The 9,270-nt window shown below is 42.8% G+C and overlaps 1 protein-coding gene across 2 annotated transcripts in view; it reads right to left on the bottom strand.

Moving 5' to 3' along the window:
• Window positions 1–9,073: 9,073 nt before the first annotated feature.
• Window positions 9,074–9,270, bottom strand: part of gnas (GNAS complex locus) — a 64,840-nt gene continuing 64,643 nt past the window's right edge. For both annotated transcript variants that reach the window (XM_037535058.1, XM_037535059.1), the window contains exon 12: window positions 9,074–9,270. This exon is cut by the window's right edge and continues 357 nt beyond it. The gene's annotated coding sequence lies outside the window, so the exon portion shown is untranslated.

The following is a 9,270-nucleotide window of genomic DNA, read 5'->3' as shown; positions in this document are numbered from 1 at the left end:
ACTCAAGTTGTTAAGATCAGTGATGTTGCAGGTTTTTTACCCAGGACAGAGTTTAAAATCCAAGGGGGTCAGCTCTCTAACTCTAGATCCCCTTCACACAACTGTGTAAGTAGATTGATGAGGCTGTGTGTGAGGGGTTCACAGACTCAGAGATCAGAAGTGCTGTACTTAAAGTAATACTGGGGGTAATTTTAAAGAGTTGTTGACCAATAAAGATGACCTCACAGTTGTAGAGCTCAAAACATTGCTTCATGCTCAGAGATAAAAGTAGCAGAGAACTTTTCCAGGAATTAAGTAATACAAAACAACAGGATAAAGAAACCCTACAGCAGTTTGTCTATCATTTTTAGTGACTTTAAGACAACGCACACTCCTTGCATCTAATCATAGGGATAATGATTTTAATGATTTTTGATAAAAATGAATTTTAATGATAAAAATTATTTTTTATAACAAGGGGTTGGTGCAGGGGGTATTTTTACATTCTTTTTATCAGGGGTTAAATGAGACAAATAGTGAAATTAGGCATAATCTGAGGTCTTATCTTAGTGATCCTCAGATTTCAGGCAGTGTAATTTTGGATCAATTAACTAAATTAGCTACTGAGGAAGAAGAGAGGGCTAAGCATTTGGCTGTCCTGAGTAAGCCCAAGTCAGCCACAGTGAGTGCTGCACAGTGACCTGGGGTGCAGGAGCAACAACCTATGTGGGTAGAAGCAGGAGTTGAAGCCAACCGGACTGCCATTCAGCAACTTACTGCTCAAGTGGCTGCACTTACACAGAGTGTGGAGAGGCTGGTGAAGGCAGGCCAGCCAGAACCTCCCTGGGTCAAGACTTTGCTGCCAAATATCAACCAGTCCCCACCTGTGACCACCAACCAGTATCCATCAGCTACAGCTCAGGATTCACCTCTTGCTACCACCCAGGTTGTACCACCTGCCACCACCACCCAGTATCCATCAGCTACCACTCAGTATGTACCTGCTGCAACCACCCAGTTTGTACCACCAGCCCCCACTCAGCATGCTTCACCAGCCACCACTCAATTTACACTGTCCATCAGCACTCGGCATCAGAATGTTAAGGCAAGATGTCGTGGATGTATCCAGTAGGGACGTGAGCTGTGCCAACATTGTTTCCGCTGTGGGCTAGTAAGACATTGGGCTGTGGGCTGCAGCACCTGGCCAGAGTCAGGAAACGGAGTGAAGTCACTGAGGAGGAACGGCCAGTGACCCAACCATTCTATATGTCTCCCATCCAAGTGGAGGCTGCTAAGGCTGAACAACAAATAGAGGGACCTGATGGAACCAGTAGCAATGAACAGCATACTGCCCAAGTAATTGGGGGCAAATGTTTGGTTTCCTGTGTGATCAATAGAGTCAAAACAAGCATGTTCTTAGAACAGGGGCCCATTAAGTATGGTCAGAGGAGAGTGGGTGAAGTCCACACTACCAGAAGTGGAAGTCAAGTATTTGGACAATTTGCTGGATGAACCTTTGTATGTGACTGCTGCTAATGGCACCCACATCCCATTTGAATGCTGGACTGAGGCAGACCTAGAGATCCTGAGCAGAGGCCAAAGTAGGTGTTCCATCTGGGTCCTATTTCTGGTCTCCAAGAGCTGCCTGGACCATGCATTACTGGGGATAAATGTGACTGGGGAAATATCCATCCATCCATCCATTTTCTAAGCCGCTTCTCCGTCAGGGTCGCGGGGGGAAGCTGGAGCCTATCCCAGCAGTCTTCGGGCGGAACGCAGGATACACCCTGGACAGGTCGCCAGTCCATCGCAGGGCAGACAGACAAACACAGACAGTCACTCACACACTCACACCTAAGGGTAATTTAGCATGTCCAATTGGCCTGACTGCATGTCTTTGAACTGTGGGAGGAAACCGGAGAACCCGGAGGATTTCCTGGGGAAATAATTAAAGGAAATGGTGATGCTACTGACCCCCTGAGTTTGAGTGGCCTGGTGAGTGAGATACTGAATCTGGATGAGCAGCACGGTGAAGGTGGGCAAAGAAGACATGGTGATCCAGTCAGGCCAGGTCCATCCAGTGAAGTGTTGAGTGAGGGGGTGGCCCAAAGGAGGGGTGATGTGCTTTGAACCCATGGCAGAAGGAGGATGGTCAGAGGGGCTGTAGATGTAGCCATTGATCATCCAAGTATCACCAGGAGCCACCAAGGTTGTGGAGATTCCCATGCACAATATCAAATCAAATTTATTTGTATAGCGCTTTCTGTGACCCAGCATAGTGTGTACCTACCGCAATGTACAGTTTTGGGTTGGATGGAGGAAGTGTGTGCTGTCTTACCTTTTCAAAGCTTTCAGTCCTCACAACAGCAGAGCACTCAAGTCAATACAGCCCAGCAGAGTAACACCACTATGACCCACTCAGATTCTCCTGTTGACAGCAGATGGCATCCCCCTGTGGACCTGTCACACCTGGACGGACAACCCTAATTCCAATGAAGTTGGGACGTTGTGTAAAACATAAAAAAAAAAAAAACAGAATATGATGATTTGCAAATCCTTTTCAACCTATATTCAATTGAATACACTACAACAACAAGATATTTAATGTTCAAATGGATAAACTTTATTGTTCTTTGCAAATATTCCAAAGAAGTTGGGACAGGGGCAACAAAAGACTGGGAAAGTTGAGGAATGCTAAAAAACACCTGTTTGGAACATTCTACAGGTGAACAGGTTAATTGGAAACAGGTGAGTATCATGATTGGGTATAAAGGGAGCATCCCTGAAAGGCTCAGTTGTTCACAAGCAAGGACGGGGCGAGGTTCACCACTTTGTGAATAACTGCGTGAGCAAATAGTCCAACAGTTTAAGAACAACGTTTCTCAACATGCAATTGCAAGGAATTTAGGGGTTTCATCATCTACAATCCATAATATCATCAAAAGATTCAGAGAATCTGGAGAAATCTCTGCAAGTAAGCGGCAAGGCAGAAAATCAACACTGAATGCCCGTGATCTTCGATCCCTCAGGCGGCACTGCATCAAAAACCGACATCATTCTGTAACGGATATTACCACATGGGCTCAGGAACGCTTCAGAAAACCACTGTCAGTGAACACAGTTCGTCGCTCCATCTACAAGTGCAAGTTAAAACTCTGCCATGCAAAGCAAAAGCCATATATCAAAAAAAAAAAAAACAGAAACGTCACCGGCCTCTCGGCCCGAGCTCATCTGAGATGGACTGACACAAAGTGGAAAAGTGTCCTGAGGTCTGACGAGTCCACATTACAAATTGATTTTGGAAATCAAGGATGTCGTGTCCTCTGGGCCAAAAAGGAAAAAGACTGTCTGGATTGCTGTCAGAGCAAAGTTCAAAAGCCAGAATCTCTGATGGTGTGGGGGTGTGTTAGTGCCCATGGCATGGGTAACTTGCACATCTGTGAAGGCACCATTAATGCTGAAAGATACACACAGGTTTTGGAGCAACAAATGCTGCCATCCAAGCAACGTCTTTTTCAGGGACGTCCTGCTTATTTCAGCAAGACAATTCCAAGCCATATTCTGCACGTGTTACAACAGAGTGGCTTCATAGTAAAAGAGTGCAGGTACTAGACTGGCCTGCCTGCAGTCCAGACCTGTCTCCCATTGAAAATGTGTAGCGCATTATGAAGTGCAAAATACAACTGAAGTTGTACATCAAGCAAGAATGGGAAAGAATTCCACCTACAAAGCTTCAACAATTAGTGTCCTCAGTTCCCAAATGCTTATTAAGTGCTGTTAAAAGGAAAGGTGATGTAACACAGTGGTAAACACGCCCCTGTCCCAACTTCTTTGGAACTTCTTGCAGGCATCAAATTCAAAATGAGTAAATATTTGCAAAAAACAAAGTTTATCCGTTTGAACATTAAATATCTTGTCTTTGTAGTGTATTCAATTGAATATAGGTTGAAAAGGATTTGCAAATCATCGTATTCTGTTTTTATTTATGTTTTACACAACGTTCCAACTTCATTGGAATTGGGGTTGTATGTTTTAAAAAGAAAGGCTATGGTTGGTAGAGTGTAGTGGGTAACACCTCTGCCTTCTATTCTGTAGAGTGGGTTTCAATCCCCACCTGGGTAAGCACCCTACACTATACCAATGAAAGTCCTTGGGCAAGACCCCTAACACTGCCTTCGCCTGCCTGTGTAAAATCATTAAATTGTAAGTCACTCTGGATAAGTAAGTCACTATGCCAGATAATGTAAAAAGTAGAGATTACTTATTTTCTTTGAGTGCTACTTTTTCATTCTTTTCAATGATTTGGGTTTCTTAATAAACTTCATGTCTTTCAAAAGTGAATCAACCTTGAAACCTTGAGTTACTAACGGGGTCAAAGGCTCTAGACCGTCAGGAGGCGCTAAGAGGGCCATACTAAGAGGATGGCTGGTGTGCACAAAAATGGTGCCAAACAATTAATAATTTGAATGCCAGAGGATTGCACACCAAAATGTCTGCGTCCATTCTCTTTGTATTGAGGTATGGAAAGGTTTTATCTGTTACTGCCTTTGTTTTACTGGTCTGAGAACGTCTTTTTATGTGCCTTGTGTTTTATGCAGTTTTATGCCATTGTGTAAGCTGACGTAGCTGCAGTAGTGCCACACTGCTAGGGTTAACTTTAGTATCAGCCTGACTGAGCTGTAGGGTTTTTACAGGGGTTCTCTGTGAAGGAAGCTGTGCTATTGTGTGTTCTTGTTCAAGTGCTGCTATAAGTGAATATGCGCTTCTGATTGAACTGCTGTTATGTTAATGCACTTTAATTGTATTTGCACTTTAAACTGGTTTTACTATTCCCTTTTACGCTGAAGCTGTGAAAGTTTATTACAGTTTACACGTTTTAGGTTTTTATAACATTGGTGTCTATTTCTTTTGTTTTTTTTCTTCTTTTCTTTATTCTCCTTTCTTATATAAGCTTGTGTTAAGCAAGTTTGGTTTATAAACTTTTTTTTTTCTTACTATGTCTGTTCATTAGTTTATGTATTTTGAAGTGATTTGTCCTTAAGCTTATTTCATGGAGAAAATGTTCATTTACTATTAGTGATTAATTGGGCTATTTTGTGAATTTGTGGTCTTTATTTCTTTTTTTAGTCTCTATTGTTTTTTGAGTATTTATTCTGTAGAATTTATATTGATTATTATTCATGTTTTTGGGGTTTTTTTTGTATGAATAATTTTGAATGCCAGAGGATGCACACCAAAACGTCTGTGTCCGTTCTTTCTTTCATTAAGGAAAGTGGGCTTTGTACCGCGCCCTGGGTTTCCCCTGGGGCCAGTAACAAGAATGTGGTGTTGAACACCTGGAGGAGATGAGGCTGAACTAAGTTTGGCTTACTCAGAAAAAAAAAATCTGAATTTAATAAAGAATTTAATAGAAATACAACAGAATTGAACAGTGTAATTATGATTTTGCTGAATTGCTGCAGTTTCTGTTCCACTCTTGTAAACATGCTTTTCTTCAATAAAGACTTTGTATTATTTCATGTTTTTCATTTTATAACAAGAACAGTAACGTAATAATTCGCTTAAAATATGGGCCATTGTTTCTATTTAAATGTAATTAAATTAATAAATAAATATTCAGTTGACTTCACTGTGAAACTTACTGACTTTCAGTTCTGATCCACTTCAGTTCTTCTCAAGGAAACAGAATGGACTCTAAACTCTTAGTCTACCCTTTTTTTTTTTTACTGAAACCTCTCTGAGTGTCTGGTGATGTTTGCAGATGTTCTGATGTGTTTGATTAAAAGATGCTGCAGGAAGCAAAATCTCCTAAAATCAATAAAATGGCTTTACCTCTGTGACCAACTGATTAAACACACCTTTAAATCAGAATTTTAAATCAGAATCCTCAATATGATTAAGTGGTTAAGATGTTGGTTCTCTGTTCTAGATAAACTGACCGAGTCAGAACTGCTCATAGTGGTGGTGATAGGAACCAGACTTCCCCCTCTAGAAAGTTCCTACATGAGATGGTTCTGAATTCACTGCCTGATGACTGAGACGCTGTTTTATGACAGTTTAGAGAACTTCAACTCCATTCATGGTGGAGGGAGACATGCAGGGAGCTGTGCAGCAAAATAGTCCCCAAAGAAAACTGATTATTCCAGGTTTTCCACTATTTTCCATCATCACCATTCCATATAAACTTAGAAGACTCGTGTAGGCTCTCTGGTGGTTCTGGATGGTAAACCAAACCACTCTGAATCCCTCAGAATGTAGGAAAAAATGGTGGAACTGTCCTTTAAAACATACAAAGTTTTTTATATATATATAAATTATTTAAGCGTGAAATCAGACTGACTGTAAATGTGGTCCAAACTGCTCATTTCATATTTATATAATAAACACTGACCAGTAACTTCATTTCAAGTCCACCTCCTTGTTTCTGTGCTCAGTGTCCATCTTATCAGCTCCACTTACTGTATAGCTGCACTCTGTAGTTCTACAGTTACAGACTGTAGTCCATCTGTTTCTCTGATACTCTGTTACCCTGTTCTTCAGTGGTCAGGACCCCCAAGGACCCTCACAGAGCAGGTACTATTTGGGTGGTGGATCATTCTCAGCACTGCAGTAACACTGACATGGTGGTGTGTTATTGTGTGTTGTGCTGGTCTGAGTAGATCAGACACAGCAGTGCTGCTGGAGTTTTTAAACAATGTGTCCACTCACTGTCCACTCTATTAGACACTCCTACCTGGACTGTGTGTGAGTGTGAGAACATGGGAGTGACAGTGCGAGCGTGCATGCGTGTGTGTGTGTGTGTCTGTCTGTCTGTGTGTGTGAGTGTGAGAACAAGCAAGTGTGTATGCGTGTGTGCGTGCATGTGTGTGTGTGTGTGTGTCTGAGTGTGTGTGAAGGTAAGAGAGCGTGAGAGTGTGCATACCGGAGTGAGACAGTGTGAGTGTGTGAGTGGCTGAGTGTGTGAAAGCATGAAAACACGTGCACATTTGTGTGTGTGTGAGATAGCACGTGTGCGCATGTGCGTGTGTGTCTGAGTGTGAGTGAGAGCGTGAGAGAGTGTGGCACATGAGTGAGAGAGTGTATGTGTGTGTGTGTGTGAGTGTGTGTGTGTGTGTGAGTGAGTGAGAGAGTGTATGTGTGTGTGTGAGTGTGTGTGTGTGTCTGAGTGAGTGAGTGAGTGAGTGAGTGAGTGAGTGAGTGAGTGAGTGAGTGTGTGTGTGTGTGTGTGTGTGTGTGTGTGTGTGTGTGTGTGTGTGTGTGTGTGTGTGATAGAGACAGTGTTACACTCTTCTTTTATCACTATAATTTGAATCTTTGTACAAAATGTACAGCAAAGTGTGACATGATGGGGAAAAAGCAACAAACACAGTGAGAACAGAGAGAGTCGGGCTGGAGGATCTCACTCACTTATTGCTGCAGCGAGTCTAGAAAACAAAACAATAACAAAACAAAAACACCAAAAATAACCAGATCAGCTCAGAACCCCCGAAAACAGCCATACCACATTTTGCAGAAGACGCGACCGTCTCGGACCGGTCAGCAGGTTCCAGGTTTTCTGATTTTTGACTCAAACCGTGGTGAAATTAAAAAATGACCAATAAATAAAAGCGAATAATTAGGATGTTTGTGTTGCAGGTGGACCAGAGGAGCACCAATCAGCTGGCCTGGGGTCACATGACTGGGTGACAGGACAGGAAGCTGGAACACAGTTGCGACGCCGAGACGCTCTGAGCTCTGACGGGTTTTTTTTGTTTGTTTGTTTTTGGAAAAGCTTTTATACAAGTGACCAGCAGAGGGCAGGACACTGAACCAGCTCTGACTCTTGAGGCTCTGCGAGCTGGACGCCGAGCGCTTCTCCCTCTTTTTGGTCTTTTCACTCTTTTTTTAGCAAATGGATTTTGGTTTTGATGAGGAAATGAAACATTTTTGCATTTGGATTATTATTTTTTTCTCTCCTGCAAAAAGAGTTAAAGCTATAAAAAAGGGAGTTATGCCCCACCCCCGCCTCCAAAAACGCAGGCTATCGGTGAAAAAAAGCAACGCAAAACCTGCAAAAAGCAAACACATATATATAAATCATATATTTATACATATAAATATATATTTATATATACTGTAGATCATGTTTCTGGATTTTGAACTTTACAGCATCAGTCGCTTCTTCTTGAAACCCTAAGATGTAAACCAGAGACGGTCAAACAAACCAAAGATCAGACGGAGAAATAAAACGTTAAAATGAACAGGTGAGTGACAGACAGCCCCCCGCCCCCCCACTCCTGACCTCAGGCCGGTTTTGCAGGTTCTCTTAAACGTTCTGGTGGGGTTGGGGTATTAGATCAGGAGGAGGAGGGGCGACACTGGGCCGCAGCCCAGAGAGGTTCCGCCTGAAGAACCTTTAGAGGAACCGAAGGAGGCGGAGCCAAACAGCGCAATAAAACGTATCTTACATTTTAGCTCATTTTACACGTACAGTCGTGATCAAGGCACAGAGAGCTTCTACAAGTTACTCTTTTCTTCAATAAAGTACAAAATAATACATTTTACAATCTGTACAGTAATAATAATAATAATAATAATAATCCAGCAGAGAAATAAAGATTGAAATAAAGGTAGACAGAACAAAGCCAAGCTGAGGTGGGTCAGAAAGAGCGACAGAAGGAGAGAGAGAGACAGACAGAAGGGGAGAGAGAGAGAGGGAGACAGAAGGAGAGAGAGAGAGAGAGAGAGAGAGAGAGAGAGAGAGAGAGAGAGAGAGAGAGAGAGAGGGAGAGAGAGGGAGAGAGAGTGAGACAGAAGGAGAGAGGGAGACAGAGAGACAGACAGAAGGGGAGGGAGAGAGAGAGAGAGACAGAAAGGGAGAGAGAGAGAGGGAGAGAGGAGAGAGAGTGAGAGAGACAGAAGGGGAGAGAGAGGGAGGGAGGGAGAGAGAGAGAGAGAGAGAGAGTGAAGGAGAGAGAGGGAGGGTGAGAGAGTGAGGGAGAGAGAGGGAGAGAGAGTAAAGGGCGGGAGACGGGGGTGCAGAAAGAAAGGTGGAAGGTGTGATTATGTAGTCAGTAGAGATGAAAGTGTGAAGGCAAGAAACTAAAACTGTGTGTTTGTAATTTTTGCTGTGTGTGAGACGCTGTGAATGTTTATTTGTTTGTTTGTTTGTTTACAGAAGCGGGTCCTGTGAGTCATGTAGCGCATGGTGTTCTCTGTTCCACACGCTGAGACTCTGAGTTCAGATTCCCCAAAATTCCACCATAAAAAGACAAGTACATTCTGTCACCGTCTTCACCATCAGTCCATCAT

The sequence above is a fragment of the Pygocentrus nattereri genome, chromosome 26 (assembly GCF_015220715.1).
Source record: "Pygocentrus nattereri isolate fPygNat1 chromosome 26, fPygNat1.pri, whole genome shotgun sequence".
Classification (NCBI taxonomy): domain Eukaryota; kingdom Metazoa; phylum Chordata; class Actinopteri; order Characiformes; family Serrasalmidae; genus Pygocentrus; species Pygocentrus nattereri.
Note: the sequence above shows the minus strand (reverse complement) of the source record. Positions and strands in the feature narration are given on the sequence as shown.